Consider the following 18219-nt stretch of genomic DNA (forward strand, 5'->3'; position numbering starts at 1 on the left):
AACACTAAGACGTAACAGGAGCAAGAAGCAGGAACTCACCGAGGCAAGCAGACTCAAACAACACTCGCAAGAGACGTTGCCAAGTCAAGGAATGAGCAGAGGAAGCCTCCCTATATACTTCCTCTGCTCTGGATCATTGGAAGCAGGTGTCTAGTTAAAGGGACCAGGTCCCTTTAAATGCAAATGAGTTGACGGTGGCCATCTTGGATCGCATGGCGGCAGCCATCTTGGACCTCCCCGGTGGAGGAGAGACGCCGCTGAGGGAAGCAGGACGGCTTCCCCTGCAGCGGGCAGCACGGGCCCAAGTCGGAGCCCTCCCCCGGGGCTTTCATGGCCTGAGAGTCAGGTAGGGGGACGCGGTCGTGGGGCGCCACGGCCGCGGAGCACAACAGTACCCCCCTCTTTAGGGCGTCTCCCTGGAGGCCTGGGTTTAGACGGGTGGTCTCGGTGGAACTGGTCCAATAGATTCCGATCCAGGATGTTAGCCAGAGGCTCCCAGGAGTTCTCCTCGGGGCCGAAGCCTTCCCACGCTAACAGGTATTCCCACTTCTTTCGATGCTTCCTCACATCTAGTACCTCCCGGACCTGATAGGTGAGGTCATCTTCGGAGGCAACGGGTTGGGGAGTAGGAGGCGTGCTGGAGGGCCATGACAATACCAGAGGTTTCAGGAGAGAGACATGAAAGGTATTATGTATCTTAAGAGACGGAGGGAGACGAAGCTGGTAAGAGACTGCACCCACCTGCCGGATGATGGGGAATGGCCCGATGAATCGCGGAGCCAGTCGTGAAGATGGCAGCTTCAAGCGGATAAATTGTGTACTCAGCCAAACCTTTTGGCCCGGGCGGAGAGGCGGGTACGGTCTTCTGCGCTGATCCGCGTACTTCTTAGCTGCCTGGCCGGCCTTGACCAGGGCGCGCTGCATGGATATCCATAGCTGGTGCAGTTCGTCAGCCGAGAGCTGGGCTGCGGGAGATGGTACCGTAGTAGTAGTACTCCTCTTCTTCTGCCACCAGTAGGATCGGGTCCATCGGTAGCAGCACGGGCCTCTCCCTGCTCCCAACACCGCTCCACCGGGTGTGCCGGGCCTGTCTCTGGGAAGACCATTCATTTCACTGCAGCTTGTACATGAGTTCAGAGGATAACATCTTGGATCCCAGAATGAAGGAGTAATCTTTACCATGCATATATAACATGGAACTTACCTGCCAATAGGCAATGCAATGAGAGGAGTTGCTCTTGCATTAGAATATTTCAGTTCTTCCTTGGAGCCAAAACTTTGATTGTATACATTAATTTAGAAAAATATTTTTAAAAACCTTTTATAATGCATGCCTTTCCATTTATTGTTTTATAATATTCTGGTAGGAAAGAAACTGCTAGAGGTAGGCAATATGCACACATCTTTTGAATTACAGAGAATATTCCGTGCTATGTGGAATAATGAAGATGCTTGAAATACTTATAGTGAAAACAAACCCCTTATAGCTATATTGCTTGATGGCCAAGGTTGAACAAATCTTTCAATGGCAAAGGCATTCAATATCAATGAAAAGGATCACACCATTTTAAATTATTGGTATAATTATGTGATGTATAAATAGTTTAACTAGAAATTCTTCAACATATCAGCTTTAAAGTGTGATGATTTGAAACCAGGATCCTAAACTATGGCCAATGTTAACAAGTTTTATCATCATAACAATCTGCCATTCTCAGTTCAGCTATAATCTGAGAATATTGTTTATGTACCATCAGGGTTTATGATGTGAATTATTCATAATAAACTGACATTCTTAGCTGTTCATGAAACCTAAGAACACTGTATTCCAACAAAAATGTTTATCAAAGGCTTTGATCCTAATTCTGAGAATGTGATCACAACAGACTAGGGAGAAAAAAAGCAGGATGGCAGTACAAGTCTATATTGGTTATTTAGAAGAGATGGTTCAATTGAAATAAGAGGTTCACTGAGTCTATCCTGAACCCAGTTCTGCAAAAGTGGAAAAAATTCCTTCCCAGCCCCAGATTTTGTGCTCCATGTATCAGTGCATTTCCCTGGACTAACTGTCTCTATCATCACACCTACCTTACTTTTTTCTCTAAAACTTGTCCACTTTTCTTTTGAAGTTATATATTGGAGTCATGACAATTTCCCACTCTCTGAGTAAAAATCCCTTCCCCTGAAGGTGGTGAAATCTACTTTATCTGTTCCTTATGAATATGAAGATCTTTTTGAACACCACTGAACAAAAAGAATCATTCAATTCATTGCAATACAAGTGCCTTCCGTGTAGAAGGTCAGAATATCACACAGCAGCCTACAGGGCAGGACACACAGCAGATGGTGCAATATCCTTCCTAGAGCAGGAGATGCAGGATACACAGCTGAGACCACTGTGGGCAGGCATATTGTACTGCATGGAAGAGTGCTTGCTTGAAACCTATAGTGCCGGCTGGTTGTATCTCAAGTATCTGTGGAAGAGTGTATGCGGCACATTCACCACACATTAGTGGACTTGCGTGTGCAGAATACATAGCATGGGGGGAAATTTGGAATAGCCTGCAAAGTACGTGGCACTTTTAACCCGTGTACGATGCAGCCAGTTTTCAAAGGGAAACCATGCACGTGCTGCAAAATGTGTTTGCTAAAATCATGTGCAGTTTGTGCAGGCAGCTGAGCATGTTCGCTTTAAAATCTAACAGGTATGCATTGTTTCCTTCCCCTGTCCTGAATACTCCTTTTCTCCCGCTCTTCCGCCCTTGCCCCGGAACCCTGTGTGTACTTTCACTCGGGCAGAGGAAGGCTATTTTGTGCTAGACCTTTTTTGCCCACATAAATCACTATTTATGTAGATAAATTGCCCCCCTCGTGAGCTTGTGGGTGAATTATAATATAAATCAAGATGAGTTGGGGAAAAAAAAGGACCAATTATGTGTCAACATAATACTTTGAAAAAATCGGTACCCAAAAAATACTGAAAATTTTGTTTAAAGAATATTTTCAGAGAACTCACAAGGTGAGATGTGCTTAGTAAAGTTGAGAATTGAACAATAACTCTTTGCATGCTTCATACAGCATGGGGTCAATTTGTTAAAATGTATCTGAAAATACATATTGCGACTTCTCTAACTATATTATTTAAAAAATGTTTCAACATTTGTGAGAAGTATGTGTATATAATAGATATAAAAAAGTGTGCATTCTTGGACGACGGAGCAAGGTAGATGTGAGAAGCAGTGCATGATGCAGCACCCTTTCTTTATAAGAAACCAATTGCTTAGAGATATCCTTGGTACTGTTTGGAATCGGGTCTGATAGATTCCCTCCCTCAAGTCTTTGACCAACGCTGGAGGCACCTCTCCACCATTCAGACCGAGGTTTTGACTCCTTTCCATGTAAACTGCAAATCTGCTGCTAAAAAGGAAATAAGGTGCGTTCTCTAGAGACCCTGTCCTAGAGACTTGGGTTGAAACAAAGAAACAGTAATAGTTAATTTCCTGGCATGGAATCCTCCCCTGAATTCTCTTACTGCACCGTGATACTTTGCTTCAGGAGCTCTTTCAGAGGGAAAGGTTGTCATATTTTATTTTAAATAAAACAGAAAGAGCAAGGAAGGAAAAAATAGAAGAAAAAGCATGTGCGAGCGAGGAGGCAGGAAGAGATGCAAACCTCCTTGAGCTGACACCGTTGCTATGACAACGCGGCAGCACGGCACAGGAAACGGTAGCGAACAGAGCGGCGTTCTGCTGAGGGCTGCAAGTGCGTGGCGCGCGGCGCCCCGCAGGACGTTTCCACGGCAACGCCGACGAAAGGGAGGCTGCCGCAGTCATTAACATGTGCTGCCGGCTGCACCTTGGCAGGTAACTGGCCGCGAGAGCAGTAAGGGAGGCGGGACCTGAAATGCATCCCGCCATCTCCTTTCTCTTAACCCATTTTTATTCTAATTCTTGGTTCGGAAATGCGACAGCAGGCATTCGTTGTCAGCGTTTGATTGTGCCAAACATAAATAGGACGCTCCAAACTTATCCTTGAGAGTCATTCTTCCTACTTCAAAAAGAAAGCACCAGAAAACGGGGCTTAAACTTTGGAATGTTTCGGTTAATAGAAGTGGCCGTTAAGTTTGAGTGCATGTTCTTAAAAAAGAAAAAGGGCGGGGGTGCTTGCTCTTGTACACCATCAGTCTCCATGTAACAATCACCTTATGCAGAAAATCGGGCTGTACTCGGACATTCTACTTTTTGATAGCCAAAAGACTTAAGTGCCTCCTTCTTCCACTTCTTAGCAATGTGCTTTCTGCAGTGCTGAATACCCACGTGTAGAAAGAACCGTTACTTTCATATCAACATTTGAATTAATAATAAGAGTATGGGGCTGCTCCCCGAGATGGCTGGGGTTAGGGATATTGCCGAGGCGAGCTCTCAAGGTGCCAGATCCCAGCTCTGATGGAGCTGGAGGCTAAAACAAGCAGGAGAAACTGCTGAGTTCAAAACTAAAACAGAAAGGTACTTGCTTCTCAGAAATTTGCAAGTAAGGTATTACCGTAATGTGTGACTTAACCAAAGGAAACGATAACTATTTCGACTGTAGATGTGCAAAACAGCTGAAACTACAATATTTTGGTCCATATTCTGTGTATTAGCAGATCACCCAGAAGAACTTGTGGAGCTGCCCCAGAGAGCTTTCCCGTTACCAAGAGCTCTCCTGTACCCTGGGAATATTCAAACCAAGCTAAGCTGCAAATGCACACACACATTTCTATTCTGATCAGCTTTTCCTTTCAGCTCCTACTCATCTCTCTCCTTCCACCTCCCTCCTCCTAGGGTAAGTTGTAGTAGAATGCTTAGCATGTACCATTACCATTTACCTAATTCTTCTGTGCCTGCACACCCATTTAGAATATCAGACCGTGGTCTCTAATAGCTGATACTGACACTGGGAATCGAGATGGCCCAGTTCTTATAGCTGGAAGAAGTAAATCTCTCTTATTACTGCTTTTTCTGAGAACTTCATCAGCATGATTGTACTTACCATGATTCCTTCATTGAATCCCTCATCCTTTGCTGCACACCAGCAGCTGTGATCCCCACCTTGTTCCCCAAGAACCGTGTTCTACAGTATGCAGCGCAGTTACAAGGAGGACTAATAGTTGCTTGGCTTCATGTACTGACCATGACGTGAAGGGGTGACCTAGTGGTTAGTGCAGAGGGCTGAAAACCAAAGAAGCTCTTTGGGCAGGAACCACCTACTTGGTGCTGATTGTAATTCACCTTGAACATGGGTTGAAAAGATGAGTAATTAAATGCAAATCCATACCAAGCCATGAAAGATAAAATCTGAATATTTTAGGGCAAGGAATGCATGCCAGATTTTATAACACCGGGGTACTGTGCTCTTTCTAGGGGATTACAATTTACTGTGTGCTTGAATTGCAGCATTACTGTCCATACATTCTCCATTCCCTCCCTGCTGAAAGAGATCTCCTTGTCCCATTGCAAGCAGAGAATACGTTGCTATAACACTGATTTGCTAGTGCACTGTGAAAGTGCAAGTGAGCGGATGTGTTTCTGTGTGTGTATTCCATGTATGCACTGACAGTGTGTTCATGTGCGCTCTAATGTCACCATCCTTTTATTACCTCTTCCCTAGGGACTCTGCAGTGTCTTCTGATATTAGGATTACTCATAGCACCAGCTGCAGTTGCCAAGCAGAAGACAGTGGGTCAAAGGGTCTGTAATAAAGCCGGGGAGCAGCCAGGGCTGCTCATGATGCCCTTGATTAAAAGGCTTAAGGGGGCAGGTGAGGTTTGGAGCAGATGTGCTATTCTGTTGGCTGTTTCCCAGTAGCAATCTATCCAGTGTCTGCATTACCTGGCCCACCTACTCCCAAATCTGTACATACAACAGAAATGGGGGGACAAAAGTTTTAAATTAATATTCAGATCTGGAAGCAGGGGTGTGCTCAACAAACAGTGGTAATGTGGTGACCTGGGTCAAGATACCACCATGTTTCCCACTGGAATTACTGCAACATGTCAAAATGAATCCTAGTAACATTGATCAGACTAAACCTCATTTTTTGAGTAACTGACAGTAGTGGGTGAAATTGTTCCTGTTTTGCTACCTTTAGCTCTCCTCCTCCAAGTCCTGACTGCAGATTGTTAGTACATCTGAGTCTAATTTACCACTTAAACAAAGTGGTTTAATTAAATGAAAATATATCAGTATTAGTTTATAGATTAAAAAAATAATGTTACAGGATCTGTTATTTGGCTTGGGAGTTATTTGAGCTGCCTTACCATGGTCAGTGCCTAAACAGAAATGCAAATAAACGGCCAGATCCATTATATGACAAAAACATCTTTTAAATACAATTCAGAAAATCTGATTGGCTAATGAGGTTCACATGACAATGCCCAGTAAACATGTTATGTGTTTATGAGGTGGTTAATATTGATGAATTTGCTTTAATAGTACAAGAATCATCCATAAATACTTACATAGCCTGTTAATTGTCTAACTGTAATATTTGTTTGCAGTGCATTTGGATTTATATCCTGATAGGAAAGGAAGAAACCACCTTACATCTCTTTCTGCATTGAGACTATTAAATACTGAAGACAAACTACAAAGTTGAAGAAAATGCTAGTGAGTTGAGAGGAACAAGGAAATATGCAAAAGTGAAAAGAGGACAAAAAGAGTGATTTATAAATCATCTTAAATGTATAGCATTTTGGTTTGAATTTTGGTTATCACAAATCCCAGGTGGAGCCTTACTCCTATGTGGTCAATATTCAAAAGCCTGCCAAGCAGGTATTACCCAGTTATCTTTAAGCAGGATTATTAGGATTATTTTATTAATGTATATTGTTTTGGTGATATTCTCTTTGGCTTATTTTTATTGCATTGGCATTGCAATATTATTACTTTTTCTGTTGACGGGCCTGTTTCAACGGAAAGGAGACGAGGTCATGGGATGAGGGTAAAAGGTAGACTAAGGAATGATCTAAGGCATGATATTTACAGGTAAGGTGATGGATGCATGAAACAGATTCACACTGGAGGGGTGAAGACAAGGACAATATTCAAATTCATAAAAGCATGAGATAAGAATAGGGAGTCTCTGAAAGAGTGGTAGGAATTGTAGAATTGAATAGTTGGTGTGAATAGCAGACTAGTTAGGGTGTATGGTCTTTTTCTGCTGTCACGTTTCTATGCTAATTCATCTTGAACTTGAATATTCTGTTTAAAAGTGAAATATAAATGCCCATTAAGATTAAGTTTAGATCAGATTAGATAGATTAAGATTAAGTTTAGATCAGATTAGATATTCAGATGCAGCTAGTCATGCAACTGAATATTAAATTCTGAGCTAGTAGATTTAGGCCTGCTATTTGCATTATTGGTATAAGTAGCTAAATGTAGCTGATTAGCACTGAATATTATTATAACCGACTAACTTTGAGGCCAACCCCAGGAATGACTTTTTATCTTCCTAAATTTGTGTGACATGAAATTTTAACTGTACAGATTTAGATAGTTACAGAGGATACATTTATAATATTTACTCAGCTAAAACCCAATGGGATAGATATTCAAATGCTATTTATACGGATAAGTAGGACGTTTCTGGCTAAATAGCAGCTGCTAAATATCCGGCTATGTTCAATGGCTGCTATAAGGCTGGAAAAGTATTTATCCAGTTAAGTAGATAACCGGATATCTTGGGGGTGAGCAATGGGCAGATCAAGGTGGGGCAACTTACCTGGTTAAGTAAATCAAATAAGTTTGATCAGCTCAATAGCAGGTCTAACATTATCTGGATATAAGTTATTCGGTTAATTAGCACTTATCTGGTTATATTCAGCAGCATAGGCATGCTGTTGAATATCCATTCTAAGTTAACTGGATAATTCATATCCAGATAGATAACAGGATATCTTTCAGTACTGGGCCCAATATTATCAGGGTAAATCTTTTACATACTGACAGGCCGATACATTAAGAGTGCGGGAAAATGAGTGCCAGTGGGGAGCTTCTGCTCTCCCAACGCTCACTCAGCTACCTCTCCTTGGTATGCGATCCTGTATTTAAATGAGGGGCTGCGCAAAAAAGGAGGCACTAGGGACAATAGCGCGACCCTACCACCTCCTTATTAGCGGAAACCCAGGAGAGGTGGCTGTCAGCAGGTTCAGGAAACTGATGCTCAATTTTACGATTGTTGGTTTTCCGAACCCGCTGAAAGCCGTGGGTTAGGAAAACGGACGCCAGTAAAATTGAGCGTCCGTTTTCTTTATCTGAAGGGCTGGCACATTTTTTTTTCATTATTTTTCTTTAAACATTTTTGGTTCCTCTGACTTAATATCGCTAGGATATTAAGTCGGAGGGTGTACAGAAAAGCAGTATTTTCTGTTTTTCTGTACACTTTTTCGGGCTTGGCCACACATTTTTTTCAGTATTCCGGGTTCATAACTAATAGCCTCATCAACATGCATTTGCATGTATGAGCGCTATTAGTTTCGGGGGAGGGGGGGTTGTACACGTGTTTTCGACATGCTAAACCTCTTACAGTATAAGAGGTAGTGGATGCGTGTCGAAAATGTGCGTCCAACCGGCTGAGCGTACTTTATAGTATCAGTCTGTGACTCTTTAAGTGGAAAGGTTTGGGAATAACTAACTTGCATTTATCCATAAAAAATATCATTGTAAGGGTCAACTGGTCAGGGAGGGACTGGAGAAGGGTGGGGGCATGAGATGGGTCACTTTGTGAGGGTAGGGAATGAGAAGGATGGGGTACGAAAGAGGTTCCTTTGTGAAGGTGGGGAGTGAGAAGAATGGGGTATGAGAGGGGTCACTTTGTGAGGTCGGGACTGAAGAAGGTTGGGGACTGAAAGGGGTCACCCTATGAGGGAGGGACTGGAGAAAGGTAGGAAATGAGAGAATCACTTTGAAAGGGTAGGGAGTGAGACAGGTGGGGCGTGAGGGGGGGTCACTTTGTGAGAGAAGAGAGTAAGATGGGCATATGTTGAGGGTCTCCTGTTAATGTCTACTGCTTGGGGTCTTTATTTCTTTAGAAAGACATCCTGGGGTCTCTCATATTTGTTACTGGCTAGATGGACTCAAGAATACTAGATCACATCACACAGAGTTTTATATTTATGAAAAAGAAAAGCAAAGGGTCATATCGTTAAGCTAAGGAGAAGGAAGCTCAGAGAAAATACTTCTTTACTGAGAGAATGGTAGATAGCTGGAATAATCTATCAGCAGAGGTGGTGGAAACCAATACTGTGCCAGAATGTAGCATGTTTGGGACAGATACAGAGATCAGAGATAAGAACAGGGGGATGGAGGGTGAAGAGATTGGGTATGGTCTGGATGTTGGTTGAGCTATGGAAACTTACATACTTCTTTACCTGGAATAGCAGAGGATCACACTAGGAGATGAAAAAAACAGATTGGAAAAGGAGTGATCTCCTACAGGTGGTCAAGCTTTTATGGCTGACAGCTAGAAAATAACCTTAGCTAGAGCAGCTAGGCAGCTTGGATGGACCCAATGGTCCTTATCCGCTAACATCTATTATCTTACTATATGTTTTTATATTATTTTGGTCCAATCATGCTTGCAGGAAAGAAGAAGGCAACTTGCCTTTTCTGTTGCATGCGCCAGCCGCGGCAGCCCCGCAGCTCGGCCCCCTCACCTCTCTCTGTTGAATCCAGGGCCTAGTTCCTCATCTCTGGCGGTGGTGGTCCGCTGGCTCCATCCTCGGGCCTCCCCCAGTGCTTCAGCTTTAGCTACAGACCTCCGTGCTCCCCATCAGGCCTCTCTGCGTGGCCCATGGAGAGATGCTGCCATCCAGCGCCACACCCCTCCCTAGGCGCACGCACACACATCAGTGCCACTTATGAAGGGCCCACAGCGGGAACCTGGCCGCATCCCCGGATGATGACGTTGCCGAAACTCCGGTATTTAAGGCCGGGCTTGGATTCCAGTGATTGCCTTTGCAACAAGTCTCCAGGCTGGTCGTGTACTCGTTGCCTCCTGGTGATTCTCCTGCGTTCCCAGTTCCTGATCCCTGCTAGTTCCAGTTCCTGTTCTCCTTCGTTCCTGCGTTCCTGATTTCCATTCCTTCTTCGGATTGCCTTCTCGGACACAACCTCTGCATTGCTTGACCATGCCATCGACTCTCTCCAAGCCTGGACCTCTGCATTGCCTGACTACGCCATTGACTCTCTCCAAGCCCGGACCTTTGCATTGCCTGATCACGCCATTGACTCTCTCCAAGCCCGGACCTCTTCATTGCCTGACTATGCTATTGACTCTCTCCAAACCCGGTCCTTCGCATTGCCTGACTACGGTATTGACTCTCTCCTTGCCCAGATCTCAACCTTGCCTTGCCACCGCTCCTCGATTGCCACCGGCCCTGACCTCAGCCTGCCCTACGAAGCCTCTTCAGTCTTCGTCCTGGACTTGGCCTATTCAGGCTTCGGCCTGCTCTTGTTCGGGCGCCCCCTGTCTGACTTTGGTTCTATTGGTGCCCGGGTCTCCGGGACTCTGCCTCGTCCAGTACAGACTTCTCCATTTTCCTGTTATTGCCTCTGGGCTGACCTTGCTTCCTTTCCACCGACGACGACATATGGAGGCCCACATAAGCCCAGCTGGCCCCGGTACCCAAAGGCTCAACCTGTGGGGAATGAGGGCTAGTATTGGTGAAGCGCCAATCAGCCTCCGTCCTTCAGCCCACTCCGCCTGCCGATGGTGGGGACCCATAGGATCCCTCCTACGGGTAGCGTCAACCCTACCTCGGCCCAAGGGTCCACCTCCGACATAACATTTCATGTTATTTAATGCCAAGCAAAAAGAGTAAGTTCCCAACCATGAACAGGACTGACTTATCTATTCCTTTTACTCTCATCCCATTTCTACTCTTTCCATCATATTCTCTCAGATCATTTTAAACTGTACTAGGAGATTGAAAATAGTATTCCATCCTATGTAATTTTTTATTTTAACGGGTTTTTTTTTAAAACTTAGATACAAATACCATTTTTTTTTCTATCTATATGCCCTTCTTCTGAAGAGAGTCCAAAGGGAATGAGTATAATTACACGCTCTTATCCTAAGGAGGTGAATCCAGAGGGGACATATATAATATAGTAGAGTCCAGAGGAGATGTGAATAATTTACATGCTCTTCTCCTGAATACGAGAGTCTGGAAGGGCTTTGTGTAATCTGCACAATTTCCTGAGTAGGAGAGTCCGGAGGGGATATCTATAATTTGCACAGTCTTCTGAGTAGAAGAGTCTGAAGGGGATGTGTTTGATTTATATATCTTCCTCTTAAGGAGGAAAGTTCAGCGGGGATGTGCCTAGTTTATACGCCCTTCTCCTGAGTAGTAGAGTCCAGAGGAAATGTGAATAATTTACACACTCTTTTCCAGAGTAGGAAAGTCTAGAGGGGATGTGATAATTTACACAACCTCCTGAGTAGGAAACTCTGGAAGGGATGTGTATAATTTACACATCTTTCTCTTGGGGATATAAATTCAGAGGGGATGTACGTAATTTACATGCCTTTTTCCTGAGAAAGAGTCTGGAGGGGATGTGTGTAATCCGTACAATCTCCTGAGTAGGAGAGACTGGAGGGGACATGTATAATTTGCAGTCTTCTTATTAGGAGATTCTGGAAGGGATATGTATAATTTACACATCTTTCTCTTGAGGAGGAAAGTTCATAGAGGATGTGTATAATTTGCACAGTCTTCTTAGTAGGAGAATCTGGAGGGGATGTGTATAATTTGCACATCTTTCTCTTGAGGAGGAACATTCAGAGGAGACTGTATAATTTACACGCCCTTCTCTGAGTAGGGGAGTCTGGAGGGCAGGTATATAATTTACATAGTCTCCTGAGTAGGAGATTCTGGAGTGGATGTGTATAATTTACATGTCTTTTTCTTGAGGGGGAAAGTTCAGAGGGGATGTGTATAATTTACACGCCCTTCTTATTAGTAGTAGAGTCCAGAGGAGATGTGAATAATTTACACGCTCTTCTCTTGGGTGGAAGAGTCTGGAGGGGATGTGTGTAATTTGCACAGTCTCCTGAGTAGGAGATTCTGGAAGGGATATGTATAATTTACACATCTTTCTCTTGGGGAGAAAAGTTAAGAGGGAATGTATATAATTTACATGCCCTTCTCCTGAGGAGGAGAGTCTGGAGGGGATGTGTGTAATCTGTACAATCTCCTGAGTAGGAGAGTCCAGACGGGATGTGTATAATTTGCACAGTCTTCTTATTAGGAGAGTCTGGAGGAGATGTGTATAATTTACACATCTTTCTCTTGAGGCGGAAAGTTCAGAGGGATGTGTATAATTTACATCCCCTTTGCCTGAGTAGTATTTGAGTATAATTTACTTCCCCTTTTCTTGAGTGGGAGAGTCTGGAGGGGTTGTGTATAATTTATAGTGCTTGCTTTGGAATGCTTTTTAGAATGCCAGTGTGACTCTTCTGTCTTCTTCCTCTAGCCAGAAGTGATGATTTCTATCGGAGGGGATGCCACAGAAATGCCATGTGCTTTGGACAGGAAATATTGTGTGTTTGGTGGGAGACCTACCCAACCTGCTTCTTGGGATCTTTGGAAAGGATCCCTTTCATTCCCTGCCTAGTGATGCCTAGTAAATCCAGCCCTGGGTGCATTGTTTTACTGCTCTATAAACTGACTCCCTCCTCCCCACAATCTGTTGGGAGGGCTGCAGGGACACAAAAGGAGAGGAAGAATACAAAGGTGATTTACCAGGTCACTTGAGTATGTGCTCCCCCCCTCCCCTCCCCCGTTTGTTTACCTTGAGATTGCAATTTAGTGGGCCAGTAAGCAGGAAAATACCCATGTAAAGACACTTGGCAAATTTTACCTGGATATTTGGCAGAACATACTCCAATAAGTTATCTGGATAACTTTAGGGCAAGTATTTTTCCAAACAGACTTACTCAGCTAATTGTATCAAAGCTCACTAGTTAAAATGTAACCTCACTTCCGGAACACCTCCATTACCACCACTTTTTATCCAAGTAAATTCTGTGCGGCTAATGAGTAATGTTACCACTCCCCAGGCACGCCTCCGTCACTGCCTCTTTTTATCTGGATAAAATCTGTGCAGGTAATGAGTAATGTAACCGCATCGCCTCTTTTTATCTGGGTAAATTCTGTGCAGGTATGGAGGTGTTCCCACACAACACTTTCCCAAATAAAAAGAGGCAGTGACGGAGGCATTCTGGGGGTGTGGTTACATTGCTCATTATAGGGTGAATTTTAAAAGCATTGCTTGCACTAAAAGGCCCATATACATGAGTATGTGGGCTGCGCGGGAGCAACACGGATTTTAAAAGCTGCCAATTATGCACGTATGTGTGTGTGCTTGTGCAAAAAAAAAGGAGCTAAAAGGGTGAGGCATTGCAGGGTGAGGCCAACAGTTACGTAAATCTGTATTTTAAAACCCTAGGCTGCAGCATGCAGCGGCTTGTTAGCCGCATATACTTACTGATGCTCCTGATGAGGTATAAGTCTGCAGAAATTGGCTTTCTAGGACTAACATGACAGGGTGAAAGGTTCAGGTTAACTGGGTGGAGTGCAGGCTGAAGAACCAGAATGGTCTGGATGACCTTGGGATAGACTTGACAAACTGGTGAACTACTTGGTAAATGTGGGAATGTCCTTCGCATGAGCACGTTTAAAAATCCTCTTACCTGCATGCGTTAAAACCAACAAAGTCCTAAGGAAGATATGTGTATTTTAAATCAAGTGTGCACATGATTCAGAATTCCAGTGTATATCCGCTCACATGCCCATACACGTGTGTATGGGCGCCTGTTTTAAAGTTACCATTCCTCTGCATAAACTTTGTCCAGATAAAAAGAGGTGGTGATAGAGACATTCTAGGGCATGGTTACATTACTCATTACCCACACAGAATTTTCTCAGGTGAAGCGGCAGTGATGGCACTGCCTCATTTTCTCCAGCTAAATTCTGTGCAAGTAGTGAGTAATTTAACGTCGCAACCTCTTTTTATATGGGTAAATTTTGTGCAGGAACACCTCCATACCCACTCAGAATTTACCCAGATAAAAAGAGGTGGCGATGTAGTCACTCCAGGGCAGTGGTTATATTACCCACACAGAATTTACCCAAAGAGACGGTGATGGAGACACTCCAGGGCGTGATTACATTACATACATAGCATCCACCTAAAGAGGCAGTGCTGAAGGTGTTCCGGGGGCGTGGTTACCTTACTCATTCACTGCCTCTTTTTATTTGGGTAAATTCTGTGCGGGTAATGCATAATGTAACCACGCCCCCATCACCACCTCCTTTTATCCAGGTAAACTGTGTGCAGGTACTGAATAATGTAACCATGCCTGGGAACGCTTCCTTCACTGCCTCTTCTTATCCAGGTAAATTCTATGCAGGTAATGAATTACATATAGTTACATAATAAATGATGACAGACTTGGACAAAAATTAGCAGGGTGGGGGGAAATTTTCTGGTTTTGTTCAGGTAATTCCAAAAATTACCTCGATAAAGCTTTTAAATATCGACTTTCCTGTTTTTATTATAAATAATTTTAAGGATCTAAAGTTCATAGCAATAAGATAAAACTCATTGGAAGGAAAGGTATAGATGAGAAGTATTTTTCCTTTCCTCATTTTCAGATTTCCCTTTCTTAAACATTACATAAGTTTATTGAGCTTTCAGGATTTAAACCTTAGAACATGGGAAGATCTTCCCTCCCATTATCCTGTCGATGACCGCTAGTTGTACATAGTACAAAGGAGAAAAAAGATCGAGAACCCTGTTGGTGTGTGGCTAAGCAGCTCCTTTGCGACTATGTCCTTTGGGGGCTTTTCTCTCAGTCTGTTTGCGATGGCAGGAGTATGCGAGAGGCGCGGAGGAGGCTGTTTTTCATTCTGAGGCACTGGGGTAGCCCAGCTGTGCAGATGGATGCAAGGAGACTGAGACGAGACTTTCTTGTGTGTCTAAAGTCTAATCCGTCAGCAAGGGGACAGCTTATACCGTCTTTTCCAGACAGACTGATAATAAAGGCAGCTTATGCTCAGCTAGTTGGTCTTAACTCTGCTTTGGTTTGATGGGATTCAGTTCAGGCAGGGACTGGCCACATGCTCTAATGGTTTCAGGACCAGTGGTGTTAGCTAGTCACAGAACCAGTCCTTGTCGTGATATAATTCACCCGAGGGCACCATTCTAAGTTAGGTAGTGCTGTAAATCACAATGAGTCTCCCGAGGAGAACATGGGAAAAGAAATCCAGCATCAATAGTTACATGGCTATTGAACCTATTGTCCCTGTTTTGGTTTATAATTCCCAACTTTATGCTTTCTGGTAAATGTACTCCTAGTTTTCTAAGTATCAAAAGCAGAACTGTATGACTCAAACGTACTAAATGGAGTAAACTAAAGCTAGTGATAGAGGCTGGGTGCAATTCAGCTGGTAGCCCAAAGGAGCAGGAGGAAACCGGCAGGACACAAAAAAGGTGAATTTTCAAAGAGCTGCATGCTTACAAATTAGCAGATGTGCATACAAATAGCACTTATTCATGTAAATGCTGTTTTATAAGCCTCAAACATACATGTGCAAGTAATGTTACACAAATAAATTTGTCTGTTTAAAAAAGGGGCAGGCCAGGGGCATTCTGGAGCAGGGCCAACATTTATGCACTTAAGTTGCTATTTTATAACCTGCACAAGCTACGCACATATATGTATGTTACCTATATATATTTACATCTTTTAATTATCTGGCGTGAAAATAAATGCTTTTTAGCCAAATACATACTGGGTGAGGGGGTCAGGGTATACTGGGGGGCGTTCAGGCTGAAGAACCAGGAAGGTCTTGATGACCTAGTATAAACTGGGCAAACTCGTGGAGTAATTGGTAAAGCTGGTAATTTCCTTCATGTTCCCATGTAGCAAAATTTGATGATGTACACAGGTAAAAGCTGACAAATGTTAAGGAAAATCCACTAGTTAGATCTCCAAGTGTAAATGATTAAAATTAGAAGTACAAATACTCGCATACAGGAGATTTGTACCACTTATCTGGATAAATTTTGACTTCTGTGGATAAGTGGCAGCTTTGCCACTTAGCTGGCTACGACTCAGAAAGGGCTACTTATCCAGCTAAATAATATAACTGGATAAGTGTTAAAATGCTACTTATCTGGCTATGTTCAAAATACATGCCACATATTTTTTAGATATGCAAGCATGCTGCTTGGTAGATTTAAATGTTTTGTAAATAGCGTGTTCACTTATGTGTGTACGACTTAAAAGACATGAGCTTGAGCGCATGTGCCCCTATATTAGCGTATGTAGGAACATCCGTATGTGCTTCTTTTAAAGTTATCCTCTCTGAGAGCTGCAGTGTGACTGGCACAATGAATGCAGTTCCCTTACTGCTGGGACAGGTGGAAGCACATTATCTGTACATCATCATTTATGAAACCATCAGACATTATGGGGAAAAGTTTTATATCTATTTACATCATACAAAGTGAACACAGAAACACAGCAACACAATAAAGTAATGAAAATTAGAAATAGAATAGAAAAATTACAAACATTATAGGTCTCATAAGATGTTGCGGCCCCGATCGCGTCCCTCGCGATCGGGTCCGTGCCCACTTATCCCCGCTCCGGTCCGCGGTCAGAATCGTCGGGTTTCAGGCCTGCTAGGCCGCATGGCTGCGGCGTCTCCACGAGGGAGACGCCGCCGAGGCCCGATGCTGGCTCCGCCCCCACGCTGCTACGCACGTGCGAGGGCAGAGCATTTAAAGGTCCAGCACCCGGAAATGCTGGACCGCCTCCTGGATGACGTCAGACGCCGGCACTGTACTTAAGCCGGCGTCTGACTCCTAAACGACGCCTTGCAACGAGGTTCCTCTTCAGAGTGTCTAGTTGCCGCCTGTTCCTGCTGTCCTCGCTGTTCCTGCTGACCTCACTGTTCCTGCTGTTCCTCCTGCCTGGCCCTGCTGTTCCTGCCTTGACCTCGGATCCTCCCTGTGTTCCTGCCCCAGCTCCAGCTCTGGCTGATCCTTGCTTCAGTGACTTCCTGGTTCTTGACTCCAGTTCGCTTCTGACCCGCCTTGCCTGCCGCCTGCCTCGACCCTCGGATTCTCTTCTCATCTCATCTCTCGTTGTCTCCTAAGTCCCAGCGGTCCAGATCCCTACGGGCTCCTCCTGGGGGGGATCCAGGACTTCCAGGGTGAAACCTTCGCTGCTTCCTCCCATCTGCCGTGATCTCCTAAGTCCCAGCGGTCCAGATCCCTACGGGCTTCTCCTGGGGGGATCTAGGACTTCCAGGGTGAAGTGGTCTTCGGTGCTTCAGCTTGATTCTGCCTCCCGGCCTGTCCACGATGGAAAATCCAGTTCCGTCAGGCCGGCCCAAGGGTCCACCTCAACTCGCTACCGCAACAGTTTGCAAGGCCATGGACCCGGCGGACATGCCTGGCTTGCAAGCCATCCCCGGGATGGCTCAACGTCTGCAGCAGCAGCAACACTGCCTTGACGTCCTGGCTGCCACTGTCAAGCACTTGGCCAACCGGCTGGATGCGGCCCCACCGGAACCACCTCCAGTGCCACCTCCAGCTCCTACCATGAATATAGTGGCACCAACTCAGCTCCCAGCTCCGACATGGTATGCGGGCGACGAGGGTTCTTAAACCAATGTTATGTCCGGTTCTCTTTGCTTCCAGCCCAATTCACATCCGACTCGATGAAAGTAGCCCACATCTTCTCACTGCTTGATGGAAAGGCCTTGGATTGGGCTTCGCCGATGTGGGAACGCCAGGATCCCTTACTGCATGACCTTCAGCAGTTTGTCCTTAACTTCCGACAAGTCTTCGATGAACCCGCACGCCTATCCACAGCCACATCAGAGCTGCTACAGTTAAGGCAAGGATCTCGACCCCTGGCTGACTACGCCATCAAATTTCGCACTTTCGCCATGGAGGTGAGTTGGCACGATGACTGCTTGCGGGCAGTCTTCCTAGAGGGACTGGCGGGTCGTATCAAAGATGAATTGGCCGCCAGAGACATCCCAGATGACCTCAATGACTTTATTGACATGGCTGGCCGGATTGACTGGCGACTTCAACAGCGAGCTAAAGAGGGGCGCCTGCCATGCCGCCCCATATCATTAGCTCCAGCATTCTC

The 18219-nt window shown here is 44.6% G+C and overlaps 1 long non-coding RNA gene across 1 annotated transcript in view; it reads left to right on the forward strand.

The window, feature by feature from the left end:
- Positions 1–3734: 3734 nt before the first annotated feature.
- Positions 3735–18219, forward strand: part of LOC115097779 — a 66923-nt gene continuing 52438 nt past the window's right edge. Inside the window, exons 1-2 of the long non-coding RNA XR_003858330.1 lie at positions 3735–3863; positions 6539–6647. This is a non-coding gene — a long non-coding RNA (uncharacterized LOC115097779). The remainder of the gene's footprint in view (positions 3864–6538; positions 6648–18219) is intronic.

Source organism: Rhinatrema bivittatum, chromosome 8 (assembly GCF_901001135.1).
Source record: "Rhinatrema bivittatum chromosome 8, aRhiBiv1.1, whole genome shotgun sequence".
Lineage (NCBI taxonomy): Eukaryota > Metazoa > Chordata > Amphibia > Gymnophiona > Rhinatrematidae > Rhinatrema > Rhinatrema bivittatum.